We start from the raw sequence: 19,429 nt of genomic DNA on the forward strand, positions 1-19,429 counted from the left end.
GAAGAAATAGTTAGCTTGTGTTAAGCTGCACATGGCAGGTGTTGGATAACGTTTCATTTCATTTCAAAATTTATTTCCAACATGTAGAATACAAAAAAAAGAAAGAAAAAAAGGATCATACCAACAAGTGGACAGTCAGAAACAAGTAGTATTTACATGCAATGAAAAGCATAAGAAAAATACATTTTCAAACACTTGATGCCTTGATTTACATATTCCAAAAGGAGTGAGAAGAAGTATAAACTTATTTAATCACACCCCTTCTCCATAAATCAATTATTAATCATTAACTTTAGTGATGTAAAATGTCATAGTTTAGTATAGTATTTAGTATGTCATCAAAATGTCATCAAAAAATGTATAGCATAGTACATCCGAAAAATGGCATTGTAAAAGTCATGAAAACTAGATTTATATAGTATGTCAAAAATGGCACTAGTGGGCGCCTGGCTAGCTCAGTTGGTACAGCGGGCGCCCATGTATGGCTAAGGCTGAGCCTTAGCCGCGGTCGACCCGGGTTCGAATCCGGACCTGTGGACCTTTGCCGCATCTCTCTCTCTCTGTTTCCCCTCATTCCATGACTCTTAGTCACCAAAAAAAAAAAAAGGTCTATAGCATGTTAGGTATGTTAGGAATGTTAGCTTAGTATAGTGCGTGATGAAAAAAGTCGTGTTAAAAAAAAAAAAAAAAAAAGTCAATAGTATAGCATGTTAGGTATGTTAGGAATGTTAGCCAAGATAGTGCGTGATGAAAAGATTTCGTGATAAGTCAGGATGTTAGGTTAGTTTTTTTAAAAAAAAAAAAATTTAAAAAAAAGTACGTCATGTAAAATGTCAGTTAGGAATGTTAGGAAAATGTAATAAAAAACAATGTATTTTCACTTTTTGGACATCAGTGTAATTTTGGATGTTAGCAGTGGACTTTTCACCATCATTTGAAAAGTAAATGGTTACGTCACAATATATAGTTTCAGTGCCTTGCTTTTGGCACACTTCAGCACAGTGGAAGCTTGAGAGTAAAACCAGGTCTTCTGGTTCAGGGCCACTCTCCCAAATCACTGTACCAACCTGCTGTATGGAGTATAATCATTTGCATTGAACACAATTGTATGAATCATAAATCTTTAATAAATAAATAAAATTAAATGTTATCAGATCTCAACCCTGTTTAAGCTGCATTGAAAAGGTGAACTATCTGCTGCTCTTAAAGCTTCTGAGCTCAATATACAAAGTGAATCCTTTGGTTTATTTCCATTGCTTATTTCATTTTTCATTTCATTTCAAAATTTATTTCAAGCATGTAGAATACAAAAAAAAAAAAAAAAATAAGGAAAAAGAATGATCATACCAACAAGTGGACAGTCAGAAACAAGTAGTATTTATATACAATGAAAAGTAAATTGTCAACATTTGATGCCTTGATTTACATATTCGAAAAGGAGTGAGAAGAAGTATAAAGTTATTTAATCCCACCCCTTTTCCATAAGTCAATTATTAATTATTAACCAGCTTCCTTATTGAGCCATACATATACTCTAATTACATTTACAGGTTTGAAAAATGTCTGAAAAAAATGTCTAAAAAAAGTTTGAAAAATGTTGGAAAAGAAAAGTCTAAACAATTTCTGAAAAAGGTAAAAAAAAAAAAAAAAAAGTCTGAAAAATGTCTGACACAAAAGTCTGAAAGATTTGAAAAAAAAAGTGTGAAAAATGTTATTTAAAAAAAAAAGTCCAGAAGCAAACGTCTGAAAAATGTCTTAAAAATATTTGAAAAAAAAGTAAAAAAAAAAAAAATCTGAAAAATGTCCAGAAAAGTCTGAAAAATATATTTAAAAAAAAGTCTGAAAAATGTCCAAAAGCAAAAGTCTGAAAAATGTCTGAAAAAAGTCTGAAAAATATATATTAAAAAAAAAAAAGTCTGAAAATTATTTGAAAAAAAAAGTCTGAAAAAGTCCAGAATCAAAAGTCTTAAAGATGTCTTTAAAATATTTGAAAAAAAAAAGTCTGAAAAATGTCCGGACACAAAAGTCTGAAAAATGTCAAGAAAAGTCTGAAAATTATATATATATATATATATAAAAAAAAGTCTGAAAAGTATTCGAAAAAAAAAACGTCTGAAAAATGTTGGAAAAAAAAGTCTGAAAAATGTTGGAAAAAAAAGTCTGAAAAATGTCCGGACACAAAAGTCTGAAAAATGTCAAGAAAAGTCTGAAAATTATATATATATATATATAAAAAAAGTCTGAAAAGTATTCGAAAAAAAAAAAGTCTGAAAAATGTCCAGAAGCAAAAGTCTGAAAAATGTCTGAAAAAAGGTCTAAAAAATGTTATGTAAAAAAAAAAAGTCTTAAAAAATGTCAAAAGTCTGAAAATATATATAAAAAAAAGTCTGAAAAAATATCCGTAAAAAAAAAAGGTTTGAAAAATGTCTGAAAAAAAATGTCTAAAAAAAGTTTGAAAAATGTTGGAAAAGAAAAGTCTAAACAATGTCTGAAAAAGGTAAGGTAAGGTTAGAGTCTTTCACTCTGACTCCCAGAGTGTCTTGGAGAAAGCTCTGAACAGTCTCTGCGTACTCGAGAGAGCGTGCAGCGCACATTCAGTCGGCCTGCAACGACGAGGCAGAGACCAACGGGCCAGCAGCACCAATTCCAGGCTGCCTGGGGTCATCCAGAGCCCCGGTCAAGGACCCAGTCCAGGCAAAAGTTCTGTGGTGTTATTTATTTAAACAGTCGCGCGCCGATGAAAAAAGCCCGTTGAGTGTTATAGCTCACCCGGTAGAGCGGGCGCTCTTACCGCGGTAGGCCGGGGTTCGAATCCACCTTTCGGCATATTTCATTTAGCCAAGGATTTTGCCTTGCATTCCCCTTGTGTTTAAAAGGGCGTTTTCATTTCCCCCTTAAACCTCTGTGCGCAGTAGGTGGGATTGGTTATTTGTTCCCCCTTGTACGTCCGCGTACAGGAAAGGGGTGATTTTAGTTCTTATGAGCAGTATTTTTGTTTATACCTTTGAGCCAGCGAGTGCATATATCCCCATTGACTACTGGGGGCAGGTGGATACTCAGTCTCAAATCCTGGCCGCCATTCGTGGTCTGGCAGACAGGGTGAGTAGAATGGAGGCTCAGAGAGCAGCTCCACTGACTGCGGCTTGTTCGGAGGGGATCTCCCCTAGGGACTTGCCGGCATATGGAGAACATCAGGCCGATCACCCTGATGCTATATCACTCTATGCACAGGGTTCTCCCTTGGAGGACGAGGGTCACCCAGAGATTGCTGAAGAGTCACATTGCCTTAGCCTATCTCACACAGGTGAATCTGCGTCCGTAGACGATGGTACTGGCGATTCTGTTCCCAGTGATGTGTTTTCAAAGGTTTTGAGTGCGGCTAAGATTATGGGCCTTTCAATTCCAATCGAAACCCCTAGCTCATCCGAGGGAGTCTGGGCCGGCATCTCGCAGTCTCGCCCCTCAGTGACTATTCCTGCAGCCGAGGATTATTGTCAGATGTTAAGGAGGTCATGGAATAATCCTGGTAGCGCCCCTCAGTTTAATTCGGGGTGCGGGAGGCTAGCCAAGGCACAGTACCCCCATGAGTCCGGTTTGGGCGATATGCCGCCTGTAGAGAGGGAAATGGCAGCTTTAACCCCTCTAGGCCCAGATAAGGTGACCACTAATCCACACTGTCCTCGTAAGGAGTGCAAGAAGACAGACCACTTGGTTTGTAGGTCCTATAATGCAGCCGCCCGCGCGGCGCGTGCAGGAAATGCACTCGCTCTCTTGTTAGCAGCGCTCAGAAGGACCGCTAGTGCGGGTGATCAGGACACCAGAAACCTGATAGATGCGGCACTGTCCACACACTCTCAGCTTACTCGTGACATCGGTTCCGCTATGTCGTCAGCCATGATGGCCCGCAGACAGATCTGGCTAGCTCAGACAACCCTCCCCGAGAACATCAGGAAGGAGCTCAGCAACATGCCGGTGGTACCGGGTAGAGTCTTTCACTCTGACTCCCAGAGTGTCTTGGAGAAAGCTGAACAGTCTCTGCGTACTCGAGAGAGCGTGCAGCGCACATTCAGTCGGCCTGCAGCGACGAGGCAGAGACCAACGGGCCAGCAGCACCAATTCCAGGCTGCCTGGGGTCATCCAGAGCCCTGGATGCGTGGCAGGCGCCAGGGCTCAGGTGCACAAAGTTCGGGTGATGCTGCAGGAAGACTGCGACTGCAGCATCAAGGGTTTCAGCCCCGGCGTACAGCAAGAGGGGCTCCTCAAAGGAGACGCCCCCCCAAAGGTCCAGGGACCCAGGGGGCCTCTGCATAGGAGTGGTGGGGAAGCCGCCAAGGTTCACTCCCAGCTACGCCTGGACAGCTGGGAGAAGGAAGTCTCAGACCCCTGGGTAGTGGCTACTGTTGCAAGGGGTTACAGAATTCAATTTCGGCGGCGGCCCCCACCTTTTTCCAGGGTCCAGATGACGTTTGTCAAGGACCCATTCCAGGCAAAAGTTCTGTCCGAGGAGATTGCAATCCTCCTTCAGAAGAACGTAATTGCGAAGGTAAGGCCCAGCGAACAGCAAGCTGGCTTTTATTCAACATATTTCCTTGCTCCCAAAAAGGATGGTGGGATACGTCCCATCCTGGACCTCCAGCGCCTAAATACCTACATAAAGGTTCTGCCGTTCAGAATGCTGCACACACGGCACATTCTAGAGTCGATAGAGCAAGGGGAACGGTTCACCACTATCGATCTAAAAGACGCGTACTTCCACGTCCCCATTTGTCGATCTGTCACCACTCCAGAGTGCAGGCTTAAAGATCCTGCCACACCTGGACGACTGGCTGGTCTGCGCTTCATCTCGCGAACAGGTCATGCAGCATACCGGGAGGGTCTTAGCTCATGTCCAATCCCTTGGTTTCAGGGTGAACTTAAAGAAAAGCAACCTCGAACCGAGGCAGGAAACAGTATTCTTGGGGCTTTGCCTGAACTCACTTGTGATGAAGGCGTCCCTTACCCCTCAGAGGGTTGCGAGAATCCTAACGGTCTTGCGTATCTTCCGACTGGGCAAACGCCTACAGTTGCTTCACTTTCAGAGACTGCTGGGGTTGATATCATTAGCAGTGTTGGTGATTCCGCTGGGCCTGCTCAGGGCTCGGCCCCTGCAGCGGTGGCTGAATGCGTTCAACCTCCATCCACGGAGGGACAGGCATGTGAAGCTGAGAGTGACTCAGTCATGTCAGAGAGCTCTGAGCCCATGGAGGGACCGCAAGTTGCTCACACAAGGTGTACCCTTGGGCAATCTGCCTTCAAGGAGGACTTTGGTGTCCACAGATGCCTCCAGGACAGGCTGGGGAGCAGTCTGGGAGGGCAGAATGGCGAGAGGTGTTTGGCAACCTCCATGGGACACCGAACACATCACGAGTGGCCGAAGCTTTTTTTTCTAAAAAATTTATAAAAAAAAGTCTGAAAAGTATTCGAAAAAAAAAAGTCTGAAAAATGTTGGAAAAAAAAGTCTGAAAAATGTCCAGAAGCAAAAGTCTGAAAAATGTCTGAAAAAAAGGTCTAAAAAATGTTATGTAAAAAAAAAAAAAGTCTGAAAAATGTCCGGACACAAAAGTCTTAAAAAATGTCAAAAGTCTGAAAATATATATTAAAAAAAGTCTGAAAACATATCCGTAAAAAAAAAAAGGTTTGAAAAATGTCTGAAAAAAAGGTCTAAAAAATGTTATTTAAAAAAAAAAAATCTGAAAAAGTCCAGAAGCAAAAGTCTGAAAGATGTCTTTAAAATATTTGAAAAAAAAAATCTGAAAAATGTCCAGACACAAAAGTCTGAAAAATGTCCAGAAAAGTCTGAAAATTATATATATATATATATATAAAAAAATGTCTGAAAAATATATAAAAAAAAAAGTCTGAAAACTGTCCAGAAGCAAAAGTCTGAAAAATGTCCAGAAGCAAAAGTCTGAAAAATGTCTGAAAAAAGGTCTAAAAAATGTTATGTAAAAAAAAAAAAGTCTGAAAAATGTCCGGACACAAAAGTCTTAAAAAATGTCAAAAATCTGAAAATATATATAAAAAAAAGTCTGAAAAAATATCCGTAAAAAAAAAATGTTTCAAAAATATCTGAAAAAAAGGTTTGAAAAATGTCTGAAAAAAATGTCTAAAAAAAGTTTGAAAAATGTTGGAAAAGAAAAGTCTAAACAATGTCTGAAAAAGGTAAAAAAAAAAAAAAAAAAGTCTGAAAAATGTCTGACACAAAAGTCTGAAAAATGTCAAGAAAAGTCTGAAGATTATATATATATATATATATAAAAAAAGTCTGAGAAATGTCCAGAAGCAAAAGTCTGAAAAATGTCTGAAAAAAGGTCTAAAAGATGTTATGTAAAAAAAAAAAGGTCTATAGCATGTTAGGTATGTTAGGAATGTTAGCTTAGTATAGTGCGTGATGAAAAAAGTCGTGTTAAAAAAAAAAAAAAAAAAAGTCAATAGTATAGCATGTTAGGTATGTTAGGAATGTTAGCCAAGTATAGTGCGTGATGAAAAGATTTCGTGATAAGTCAGGATGTTAGGTTAGGTTTTTTAAAAAAAAAAAATTTAAAAAAAAGTACGTCATGTAAAATGTCAGTTAGGAATGTTTGGAAAATGTAATAAAAAACAATGTATTTTCACTTTTTGGACATCAGTGTAATTTTGGATGTTAGCAGTGGACTTTTCACCATCATTTGAAAAGTAAATGGTTACGTCACAATATATAGTTTCAGTGCCTTGCTTTTGGCACACTTCAGCACAGTGGAAGCTTGAGAGTAAAACCAGGTCTTCTGGTTCAGGGCCAGTCTCCCAAATCACTGTACCAACCTGCTGTATGGAGTATAATCATTTGCATTGAACACAATTGTATGAATCATAAATCTTTAATAAATAAATAAAATTAAATGTTATCAGATCTCAACCCTGTTTAAGCTGCATTGAAAAGGTGAACTATCTGCTGCTCTTAAAGCTTCTGAGCTCAATATACAAAGTGAATCCTTTGGTTTATTTCCATTGCTTATTTCATTTTTCATTTCATTTCAAAATTTATTTCAAGCATGTAGAATACAAAAAAAAATAAGGAAAAAGAATGATCATACCAACAAGTGGACAGTCAGAAACAAGTAGTATTTATATACAATGAAAAGTAAATTGTCAACATTTGATGCCTTGATTTACATATTCGAAAAGGAGTGAGAAGAAGTATAAAGTTATTTAATCCCACCCCTTTTCCATAAGTCAATTATTAATTATTAACCAGCTTCCTTATTGAGCCATACATATACTCTAATTACATTTACAGGTTTGAAAAATGTCTGAAAAAAATGTCTAAAAAAAGTTTGAAAAATGTTGGAAAAGAAAAGTCTAAACAATGTCTGAAAAAGGTAAAAAAAAAAAAAAAAAGTCTGAAAAATGTCTGACACAAAAGTCTGAAAGATTTGAAAAAAAAGTCTGAAAAATGTTATTTAAAAAAAAAAGTCCAGAAGCAAACGTCTGAAAAATGTCTTGAAAATATTTGAAAAAAAAGTAAAAAAAAAAAAATCTGAAAAATGTCCAGAAAAGTCTGAAAAATATATTTAAAAAAAAGTCTGAAAAATGTCCAAAAGCAAAAGTCTGAAAAATGTCTGAAAAAAGTCTGAAAAATATATATTAAAAAAAAAAAAAGTCTGAAAATTATTTGAAAAAAAAAGTCTGAAAAAGTCCAGAATCAAAAGTCTTAAAGATGTCTTTAAAATATTTGAAAAAAAAAAGTCTGAAAAATGTCCGGACACAAAAGTCTGAAAAATGTCAAGAAAAGTCTGAAAATTATATATATATATATATAAAAAAAAGTCTGAAAAGTATTCGAAAAAAAAAACGTCTGAAAAATGTTGGAAAAAAAAGTCTGAAAAATGTTGGAAAAAAAAGTCTGAAAAATGTCCGGACACAAAAGTCTGAAAAATGTCAAGAAAAGTCTGAAAATTATATATATATATATATAAAAAAAGTCTGAAAAGTATTCGAAAAAAAAAAGTCTGAAAAATGTCCAGAAGCAAAAGTCTGAAAAATGTCTGAAAAAAGGTCTAAAAAATGTTATGTAAAAAAAAAAAGTCTTAAAAAATGTCAAAAGTCTGAAAATATATATAAAAAAAAGTCTGAAAAAATATCCGTAAAAAAAAAAGGTTTGAAAAATGTCTGAAAAAAATGTCTAAAAAAAGTTTGAAAAATGTTGGAAAAGAAAAGTCTAAACAATGTCTGAAAAAGGTAAGGTAAGGTTAGAGTCTTTCACTCTGACTCCCAGAGTGTCTTGGAGAAAGCTCTGAACAGTCTCTGCGTACTCGAGAGAGCGTGCAGCGCACATTCAGTCGGCCTGCAACGACGAGGCAGAGACCAACGGGCCAGCAGCACCAATTCCAGGCTGCCTGGGGTCATCCAGAGCCCCGGTCAAGGACCCAGTCCAGGCAAAAGTTCTGTGGTGTTATTTATTTAAACAGTCGCGCGCCGATGAAAAAAGCCCGTTGAGTGTTATAGCTCACCCGGTAGAGCGGGCGCTCTTACCGCGGTAGGCCGGGGTTCGAATCCACCTTTCGGCATATTTCATTTAGCCAAGGATTTTGCCTTGCATTCCCCTTGTGTTTAAAAGGGCGTTTTCATTTCCCCCTTAAACCTCTGTGCGCAGTAGGTGGGATTGGTTATTTGTTCCCCCTTGTACGTCCGCGTACAGGAAAGGGGTGATTTTAGTTCTTATGAGCAGTATTTTTGTTTATACCTTTGAGCCAGCGAGTGCATATATCCCCATTGACTACTGGGGGCAGGTGGATACTCAGTCTCAAATCCTGGCCGCCATTCGTGGTCTGGCAGACAGGGTGAGTAGAATGGAGGCTCAGAGAGCAGCTCCACTGACTGCGGCTTGTTCGGAGGGGATCTCCCCTAGGGACTTGCCGGCATATGGAGAACATCAGGCCGATCACCCTGATGCTATATCACTCTATGCACAGGGTTCTCCCTTGGAGGACGAGGGTCACCCAGAGATTGCTGAAGAGTCACATTGCCTTAGCCTATCTCACACAGGTGAATCTGCGTCCGTAGACGATGGTACTGGCGATTCTGTTCCCAGTGATGTGTTTTCAAAGGTTTTGAGTGCGGCTAAGATTATGGGCCTTTCAATTCCAATCGAAACCCCTAGCTCATCCGAGGGAGTCTGGGCCGGCATCTCGCAGTCTCGCCCCTCAGTGACTATTCCTGCAGCCGAGGATTATTGTCAGATGTTAAGGAGGTCATGGAATAATCCTGGTAGCGCCCCTCAGTTTAATTCGGGGTGCGGGAGGCTAGCCAAGGCACAGTACCCCCATGAGTCCGGTTTGGGCGATATGCCGCCTGTAGAGAGGGAAATGGCAGCTTTAACCCCTCTAGGCCCAGATAAGGTGACCACTAATCCACACTGTCCTCGTAAGGAGTGCAAGAAGACAGACCACTTGGTTTGTAGGTCCTATAATGCAGCCGCCCGCGCGGCGCGTGCAGGAAATGCACTCGCTCTCTTGTTAGCAGCGCTCAGAAGGACCGCTAGTGCGGGTGATCAGGACACCAGAAACCTGATAGATGCGGCACTGTCCACACACTCTCAGCTTACTCGTGACATCGGTTCCGCTATGTCGTCAGCCATGATGGCCCGCAGACAGATCTGGCTAGCTCAGACAACCCTCCCCGAGAACATCAGGAAGGAGCTCAGCAACATGCCGGTGGTACCGGGTAGAGTCTTTCACTCTGACTCCCAGAGTGTCTTGGAGAAAGCTGAACAGTCTCTGCGTACTCGAGAGAGCGTGCAGCGCACATTCAGTCGGCCTGCAGCGACGAGGCAGAGACCAACGGGCCAGCAGCACCAATTCCAGGCTGCCTGGGGTCATCCAGAGCCCTGGATGCGTGGCAGGCGCCAGGGCTCAGGTGCACAAAGTTCGGGTGATGCTGCAGGAAGACTGCGACTGCAGCATCAAGGGTTTCAGCCCCGGCGTACAGCAAGAGGGGCTCCTCAAAGGAGACGCCCCCCCAAAGGTCCAGGGACCCAGGGGGCCTCTGCATAGGAGTGGTGGGGAAGCCGCCAAGGTTCACTCCCAGCTACGCCTGGACAGCTGGGAGAAGGAAGTCTCAGACCCCTGGGTAGTGGCTACTGTTGCAAGGGGTTACAGAATTCAATTTCGGCGGCGGCCCCCACCTTTTTCCAGGGTCCAGATGACGTTTGTCAAGGACCCATTCCAGGCAAAAGTTCTGTCCGAGGAGATTGCAATCCTCCTTCAGAAGAACGTAATTGCGAAGGTAAGGCCCAGCGAACAGCAAGCTGGCTTTTATTCAACATATTTCCTTGCTCCCAAAAAGGATGGTGGGATACGTCCCATCCTGGACCTCCAGCGCCTAAATACCTACATAAAGGTTCTGCCGTTCAGAATGCTGCACACACGGCACATTCTAGAGTCGATAGAGCAAGGGGAACGGTTCACCACTATCGATCTAAAAGACGCGTACTTCCACGTCCCCATTTGTCGATCTGTCACCACTCCAGAGTGCAGGCTTAAAGATCCTGCCACACCTGGACGACTGGCTGGTCTGCGCTTCATCTCGCGAACAGGTCATGCAGCATACCGGGAGGGTCTTAGCTCATGTCCAATCCCTTGGTTTCAGGGTGAACTTAAAGAAAAGCAACCTCGAACCGAGGCAGGAAACAGTATTCTTGGGGCTTTGCCTGAACTCACTTGTGATGAAGGCGTCCCTTACCCCTCAGAGGGTTGCGAGAATCCTAACGGTCTTGCGTATCTTCCGACTGGGCAAACGCCTACAGTTGCTTCACTTTCAGAGACTGCTGGGGTTGATATCATTAGCAGTGTTGGTGATTCCGCTGGGCCTGCTCAGGGCTCGGCCCCTGCAGCGGTGGCTGAATGCGTTCAACCTCCATCCACGGAGGGACAGGCATGTGAAGCTGAGAGTGACTCAGTCATGTCAGAGAGCTCTGAGCCCATGGAGGGACCGCAAGTTGCTCACACAAGGTGTACCCTTGGGCAATCTGCCTTCAAGGAGGACTTTGGTGTCCACAGATGCCTCCAGGACAGGCTGGGGAGCAGTCTGGGAGGGCAGAATGGCGAGAGGTGTTTGGCAACCTCCATGGGACACCGAACACATCACGAGTGGCCGAAGCTTTTTTTTCTAAAAAATTTATAAAAAAAAGTCTGAAAAGTATTCGAAAAAAAAAAGTCTGAAAAATGTTGGAAAAAAAAGTCTGAAAAATGTCCAGAAGCAAAAGTCTGAAAAATGTCTGAAAAAAAGGTCTAAAAAATGTTATGTAAAAAAAAAAAAAGTCTGAAAAATGTCCGGACACAAAAGTCTTAAAAAATGTCAAAAGTCTGAAAATATATATTAAAAAAAGTCTGAAAACATATCCGTAAAAAAAAAAAGGTTTGAAAAATGTCTGAAAAAAAGGTCTAAAAAATGTTATTTAAAAAAAAAAAATCTGAAAAAGTCCAGAAGCAAAAGTCTGAAAGATGTCTTTAAAATATTTGAAAAAAAAAATCTGAAAAATGTCCAGACACAAAAGTCTGAAAAATGTCCAGAAAAGTCTGAAAATTATATATATATATATATATAAAAAAATGTCTGAAAAATATATAAAAAAAAAGTCTGAAAACTGTCCAGAAGCAAAAGTCTGAAAAATGTCCAGAAGCAAAAGTCTGAAAAATGTCTGAAAAAAGGTCTAAAAAATGTTATGTAAAAAAAAAAAAGTCTGAAAAATGTCCGGACACAAAAGTCTTAAAAAATGTCAAAAATCTGAAAATATATATAAAAAAAAGTCTGAAAAAATATCCGTAAAAAAAAAATGTTTCAAAAATATCTGAAAAAAAGGTTTGAAAAATGTCTGAAAAAAATGTCTAAAAAAAGTTTGAAAAATGTTGGAAAAGAAAAGTCTAAACAATGTCTGAAAAAGGTAAAAAAAAAAAAAAAAAAGTCTGAAAAATGTCTGACACAAAAGTCTGAAAAATGTCAAGAAAAGTCTGAAGATTATATATATATATATATATAAAAAAAGTCTGAAAAATGTCCAGAAGCAAAAGTCTGAAAAATGTCTGAAAAAAGGTCTAAAAGATGTTATGTAAAAAAAAAAAGGTCTATAGCATGTTAGGTATGTTAGGAATGTTAGCTTAGTATAGTGCGTGATGAAAAAAGTCGTGTTAAAAAAAAAAAAAAAAAAAGTCAATAGTATAGCATGTTAGGTATGTTAGGAATGTTAGCCAAGTATAGTGCGTGATGAAAAGATTTCGTGATAAGTCAGGATGTTAGGTTAGGTTTTTTAAAAAAAAAAAATTTAAAAAAAAGTACGTCATGTAAAATGTCAGTTAGGAATGTTTGGAAAATGTAATAAAAAACAATGTATTTTCACTTTTTGGACATCAGTGTAATTTTGGATGTTAGCAGTGGACTTTTCACCATCATTTGAAAAGTAAATGGTTACGTCACAATATATAGTTTCAGTGCCTTGCTTTTGGCACACTTCAGCACAGTGGAAGCTTGAGAGTAAAACCAGGTCTTCTGGTTCAGGGCCAGTCTCCCAAATCACTGTACCAACCTGCTGTATGGAGTATAATCATTTGCATTGAACACAATTGTATGAATCATAAATCTTTAATAAATAAATAAAATTAAATGTTATCAGATCTCAACCCTGTTTAAGCTGCATTGAAAAGGTGAACTATCTGCTGCTCTTAAAGCTTCTGAGCTCAATATACAAAGTGAATCCTTTGGTTTATTTCCATTGCTTATTTCATTTTTCATTTCATTTCAAAATTTATTTCAAGCATGTAGAATACAAAAAAAAATAAGGAAAAAGAATGATCATACCAACAAGTGGACAGTCAGAAACAAGTAGTATTTATATACAATGAAAAGTAAATTGTCAACATTTGATGCCTTGATTTACATATTCGAAAAGGAGTGAGAAGAAGTATAAAGTTATTTAATCCCACCCCTTTTCCATAAGTCAATTATTAATTATTAACCAGCTTCCTTATTGAGCCATACATATACTCTAATTACATTTACAGGTTTGAAAAATGTCTGAAAAAAATGTCTAAAAAAAGTTTGAAAAATGTTGGAAAAGAAAAGTCTAAACAATGTCTGAAAAAGGTAAAAAAAAAAAAAAAAAGTCTGAAAAATGTCTGACACAAAAGTCTGAAAGATTTGAAAAAAAAGTCTGAAAAATGTTATTTAAAAAAAAAAGTCCAGAAGCAAACGTCTGAAAAATGTCTTGAAAATATTTGAAAAAAAAGTAAAAAAAAAAAATCTGAAAAATGTCCAGAAAAGTCTGAAAAATATATTTAAAAAAAAGTCTGAAAAATGTCCAAAAGCAAAAGTCTGAAAAATGTCTGAAAAAAGTCTGAAAAATATATATTAAAAAAAAAAAAGTCTGAAAATTATTTGAAAAAAAAAGTCTGAAAAAGTCCAGAATCAAAAGTCTTAAAGATGTCTTTAAAATATTTGAAAAAAAAAAGTCTGAAAAATGTCCGGACACAAAAGTCTGAAAAATGTCAAGAAAAGTCTGAAAATTATATATATATATATATAAAAAAAAGTCTGAAAAGTATTCGAAAAAAAAACGTCTGAAAAATGTTGGAAAAAAAAGTCTGAAAAATGTTGGAAAAAAAAGTCTGAAAAATGTCCGGACACAAAAGTCTGAAAAATGTCAAGAAAAGTCTGAAAATTATATATATATATATATAAAAAAAGTCTGAAAAGTATTCGAAAAAAAAAAGTCTGAAAAATGTCCAGAAGCAAAAGTCTGAAAAATGTCTGAAAAAAGGTCTAAAAAATGTTATGTAAAAAAAAAAAGTCTTAAAAAATGTCAAAAGTCTGAAAATATATATAAAAAAAAGTCTGAAAAAATATCCGTAAAAAAAAAAGGTTTGAAAAATGTCTGAAAAAAATGTCTAAAAAAAGTTTGAAAAATGTTGGAAAAGAAAAGTCTAAACAATGTCTGAAAAAGGTAAGGTAAGGTTAGAGTCTTTCACTCTGACTCCCAGAGTGTCTTGGAGAAAGCTCTGAACAGTCTCTGCGTACTCGAGAGAGCGTGCAGCGCACATTCAGTCGGCCTGCAACGACGAGGCAGAGACCAACGGGCCAGCAGCACCAATTCCAGGCTGCCTGGGGTCATCCAGAGCCCCGGTCAAGGACCCAGTCCAGGCAAAAGTTCTGTGGTGTTATTTATTTAAACAGTCGCGCGCCGATGAAAAAAGCCCGTTGAGTGTTATAGCTCACCCGGTAGAGCGGGCGCTCTTACCGCGGTAGGCCGGGGTTCGAATCCACCTTTCGGCATATTTCATTTAGCCAAGGATTTTGCCTTGCATTCCCCTTGTGTTTAAAAGGGCGTTTTCATTTCCCCCTTAAACCTCTGTGCGCAGTAGGTGGGATTGGTTATTTGTTCCCCCTTGTACGTCCGCGTACAGGAAAGGGGTGATTTTAGTTCTTATGAGCAGTATTTTTGTTTATACCTTTGAGCCAGCGAGTGCATATATCCCCATTGACTACTGGGGGCAGGTGGATACTCAGTCTCAAATCCTGGCCGCCATTCGTGGTCTGGCAGACAGGGTGAGTAGAATGGAGGCTCAGAGAGCAGCTCCACTGACTGCGGCTTGTTCGGAGGGGATCTCCCCTAGGGACTTGCCGGCATATGGAGAACATCAGGCCGATCACCCTGATGCTATATCACTCTATGCACAGGGTTCTCCCTTGGAGGACGAGGGTCACCCAGAGATTGCTGAAGAGTCACATTGCCTTAGCCTATCTCACACAGGTGAATCTGCGTCCGTAGACGATGGTACTGGCGATTCTGTTCCCAGTGATGTGTTTTCAAAGGTTTTGAGTGCGGCTAAGATTATGGGCCTTTCAATTCCAATCGAAACCCCTAGCTCATCCGAGGGAGTCTGGGCCGGCATCTCGCAGTCTCGCCCCTCAGTGACTATTCCTGCAGCCGAGGATTATTGTCAGATGTTAAGGAGGTCATGGAATAATCCTGGTAGCGCCCCTCAGTTTAATTCGGGGTGCGGGAGGCTAGCCAAGGCACAGTACCCCCATGAGTCCGGTTTGGGCGATATGCCGCCTGTAGAGAGGGAAATGGCAGCTTTAACCCCTCTAGGCCCAGATAAGGTGACCACTAATCCACACTGTCCTCGTAAGGAGTGCAAGAAGACAGACCACTTGGTTTGTAGGTCCTATAATGCAGCCGCCCGCGCGGCGCGTGCAGGAAATGCACTCGCTCTCTTGTTAGCAGCGCTCAGAAGGACCGCTAGTGCGGGTGATCAGGACACCAGAAACCTGATAGATGCGGCACTGTCCACACACTCTCAGCTTACTCGTGACATCGGTTCCGCTATGTCGTCAGCCATGATGGCCCGCAGACAGATCTGGCTAGCTCAGACAACCCTCCCCGAGAACATCAGGAAGGAGCTCAGCAACATGCCGGTGGTACCGGGTAGAGTCTTTCACTCTGACTCCCAGAGTGTCTTGGAGAAAGCTGAACAGTCTCTGCGTACTCGAGAGAGCGTGCAGCGCACATTCAGTCGGCCTGCAGCGACGAGGCAGAGACCAACGGGCCAGCAGCACCAATTCCAGGCTGCCTGGGGTCATCCAGAGCCCTGGATGCGTGGCAGGCGCCAGGGCTCAGGTGCACAAAGTTCGGGTGATGCTGCAGGAAGACTGCGACTGCAGCATCAAGGGTTTCAGCCCCGGCGTACAGCAAGAGGGGCTCCTCAAAGGAGACGCCCCCCCAAAGGTCCAGGGACCCAGGGGGCCTCTGCATAGGAGTGGTGGGGAAGCCGCCAAGGTTCACTCCCAGCTACGCCTGGACAGCTGGGAGAAGGAAGTCTCAGACCCCTGGGTAGTGGCTACTGTTGCAAGGGGTTACAGAATTCAATTTCGGCGGCGGCCCCCACCTTTTTCCAGGGTCCAGATGACGTTTGTCAAGGACCCATTCCAGGCAAAAGTTCTGTCCGAGGAGATTGCAATCCTCCTTCAGAAGAACGTAATTGCGAAGGTAAGGCCCAGCGAACAGCAAGCTGGCTTTTATTCAACATATTTCCTTGCTCCCAAAAAGGATGGTGGGATACGTCCCATCCTGGACCTCCAGCGCCTAAATACCTACATAAAGGTTCTGCCGTTCAGAATGCTGCACACACGGCACATTCTAGAGTCGATAGAGCAAGGGGAACGGTTCACCACTATCGATCTAAAAGACGCGTACTTCCACGTCCCCATTTGTCGATCTGTCACCACTCCAGAGTGCAGGCTTAAAGATCCTGCCACACCTGGACGACTGGCTGGTCTGCGCTTCATCTCGCGAACAGGTCATGCAGCATACCGGGAGGGTCTTAGCTCATGTCCAATCCCTTGGTTTCAGGGTGAACTTAAAGAAAAGCAACCTCGAACCGAGGCAGGAAACAGTATTCTTGGGGCTTTGCCTGAACTCACTTGTGATGAAGGCGTCCCTTACCCCTCAGAGGGTTGCGAGAATCCTAACGGTCTTGCGTATCTTCCGACTGGGCAAACGCCTACAGTTGCTTCACTTTCAGAGACTGCTGGGGTTGATATCATTAGCAGTGTTGGTGATTCCGCTGGGCCTGCTCAGGGCTCGGCCCCTGCAGCGGTGGCTGAATGCGTTCAACCTCCATCCACGGAGGGACAGGCATGTGAAGCTCAGAGTGACTCAGTCATGTCAGAGAGCTCTGAGCCCATGGAGGGACCGCAAGTTGCTCACACAAGGTGTACCCTTGGGCAATCTGCCTTCAAGGAGGACTTTGGTGTTCACAGATGCCTCCAGGACAGGCTGGGGAGCAGTCTGGGAGGGCAGAATGGCGAGAGGTGTTTGGAAACCTCCATGGGACACCGAACACATCACGAGTGGCCGAAGCTTTTTTTTCTAAAAAATGTATAAAAAAAAGTCTGAAAAGTATTCGAAAAAAAAAAAGTCTGAAAAATGTTGGAAAAAAAAGTCTGAAAAATGTCCGGAAAACAAAAGTCCGAAAAATGTCAAGAAAAGTTTAAAAAATATATATATAAAAAAAAAGTCTGAAAAGTTTTCGAAAAAAAAAGTCTGAAAAATGTTTGAAAAAAAAAAGTCTGAAAAAAAAGTCTGAAAAGTATTTGAAAAAAAATGTCTGAAAAATGTCCAGAAGCAAAAGTCTGAAAAATGTCTGAAAAATGGCTTAAAAAATTGTATGTAAAAAAAAAAAGTCTGAAAAATGTCTTGACACAAAAGTCTGAAAAATGGCAAGAAAAGTCTGAAAATATGTATAAAAAAAAAAAGTCTGAAAAATATTCGAAAAAAGAAAAAGTCTGAAAAATGTCCAAAAAAAAGTCTGAAAATGTCTGAAACAAATGTTTGTTTGAAAAATACTGGAAAAAAAACTGAAAAAAAGTTTGAAAAATGTCTGAAAAAAAGGTTTGAAAAATGTCTGAAAAAAAAGTCTAAAAAAAGTTTGAGAAAATCAAGCAATGTCTTAAAATGTAAAAAAAAAAAAAAAAAAAAAAAAAAAAAGTCTGAAAAATGTCCGAACACAAAAGTCTGAAAAATTTTAAGAAAAGTTTGAAAAATATATATATAAAAAAAAAAGTCTGAAAATTATTTGAAAAAAAAAGTCTGAAAAAGTCCAGAAGCAAAAGTCTGAAAAATGTCTGAAAAAAGGTCTAAAAAATGTTATGTAAAAAAAAAAAATCTGAAAAAGTCCAGAAGCAAAAGTCTGAAAGATGTCTTTAAAATATTTGAAAAAAAAAATCTGAAAAATGTCCAGACACAAAAGTCTGAAAAATGTCCAGAAAAGTCTGAAAATTATATATATATATATATATATAAAAAAATGTCTGAAAAATATATAAAAAAAAAAGTCTGAAAACTGTCCAGAAGCAAAAGTCTGAAAAATGTCCAGAAGCAAAAGTCTGAAAAATGTCTGAAAAAAGGTCTAAAAAATGTTATGTAAAAAAAAAAAAGTCTGAAAAATGTCCGGACACAAAAGTCTTAAAAAATGTCAAAAATCTGAAAATATATATAAAAAAAAGTCTGAAAAAATATCCGTAAAAAAAAAATGTTTCAAAAATATCTGAAAAAAAAGGTTTGAAAAATGTCTGAAAAAAATGTCTAAAAAAAGTTTGAAAAATGTTGGAAAAGAAAAGTCTAAACAATGTCTGAAAAAGGTAAAAAAAAAAAAAAAAAAGTCTGAAAAATGTCTGACACAAAAGTCTGAAAAATGTCAAGAAAAGTCTGAAGATTATATATATATATATATAAAAAAAAAAGTCTGAAAAATGTCCAGAAGCAAAAGTCTGAAAAATGTCTGAAAAAAGGTCTAAAAGATGTTATGTAAAAAAAAAAAGGTCTATAGCATGTTAGGTATGTTAGGAATGTTAGCTTAGTATAGTGCGTGATGAAAAAAGTCGTGTTAAAAAAAAAAAAAAAAAAAGTCAATAGTATAGCATGTTAGGTATGTTAGGAATGTTAGCCAAGTATAGTGCGTGATGAAAAGATTTCGTGATAAGTCAGGATGTTAGGTTAGGTTTTTTAAAAAAAAAAAATTTAAAAAAAAGTACGTCATGTAAAATGTCAGTTAGGAATGTTTGGAAAATGTAATAAAAAACAATGTATTTTCACTTTTTGGACATCAGTGTAATTTTGGATGTTAGCAGTGGACTTTTCACCATCATTTGAAAAGTAAATGGTTACGTCACAATATATAGTTTCAGTGCCTTGCTTTTGGCACACTTCAGCACAGTGGAAGCTTGAGAGTAAAACCAGGTCTTCTGGTTCAGGGCCAGTCTCCCAAATCACTGTACCAACCTGCTGTATGGAGTATAATCATTTGCATTGAACACAATTGTATGAATCATAAATCTTTAATAAATAAATAAAATTAAATGTTATCAGATCTCAACCCTGTTTAAGCTGCATTGAAAAGGTGAACTATCTGCTGCTCTTAAAGCTTCTGAGCTCAATATACAAAGTGAATCCTTTGGTTTATTTCCATTGCTTATTTCATTTTTCATTTCATTTCAAAATTTATTTCAAGCATGTAGAATACAAAAAAAAATAAGGAAAAAGAATGATCATACCAACAAGTGGACAGTCAGAAACAAGTAGTATTTATATACAATGAAAAGTAAATGATTGATGCCTTGATTTACATATTCGAAAAGGAGTGAGAAGAAGTATAAACTTATTTAATCCCACCCCTTCTCCATAAGTCAATTATTAATTATTAACCAGCTTCCTTATTGAGCCATACATATACTCTAATTACATTTTCCTGAATTTGTCTAACTATACTTTTTATTATTTATAATTATTGTAACTATAATTATTACCTTTAATCTGTGTCTTACAGAAATATAAATGAATTACTGATGTAATTATCCTTAT

General features: G+C 39.1%; 2 long non-coding RNA genes across 5 annotated transcripts; both read left to right on the top strand.

Moving 5' to 3' along the window:
• Window positions 1–464: 464 nt before the first annotated feature.
• Window positions 465–12,846, top strand: LOC119500045. Of its 4 annotated transcripts, none has more exons than XR_005209514.1 (4): window positions 465–780; window positions 6,406–6,559; window positions 12,147–12,312; window positions 12,445–12,846. It is a non-coding gene; the product is annotated as an uncharacterized LOC119500045 (long non-coding RNA). The 4 variants fall into 4 exon arrangements; XR_005209516.1 differs by having other exon boundaries at window positions 466–780; window positions 6,415–6,559; XR_005209510.1 differs by having other exon boundaries at window positions 467–780; window positions 6,397–6,559.
• A 5,637-nt stretch (window positions 12,847–18,483) lies between these two features.
• On the top strand, window positions 18,484–18,944 carry LOC119500121. Its single transcript, XR_005209553.1, has 2 exons — window positions 18,484–18,564; window positions 18,697–18,944. It is a non-coding gene; the product is annotated as an uncharacterized LOC119500121 (long non-coding RNA).
• The last annotated feature ends 485 nt before the right edge of the window (window positions 18,945–19,429 follow it).

This window comes from Sebastes umbrosus, chromosome 2, assembly GCF_015220745.1.
Source record: "Sebastes umbrosus isolate fSebUmb1 chromosome 2, fSebUmb1.pri, whole genome shotgun sequence".
Taxonomy (NCBI): Eukaryota; Metazoa; Chordata; class Actinopteri; order Perciformes; family Sebastidae; genus Sebastes; species Sebastes umbrosus.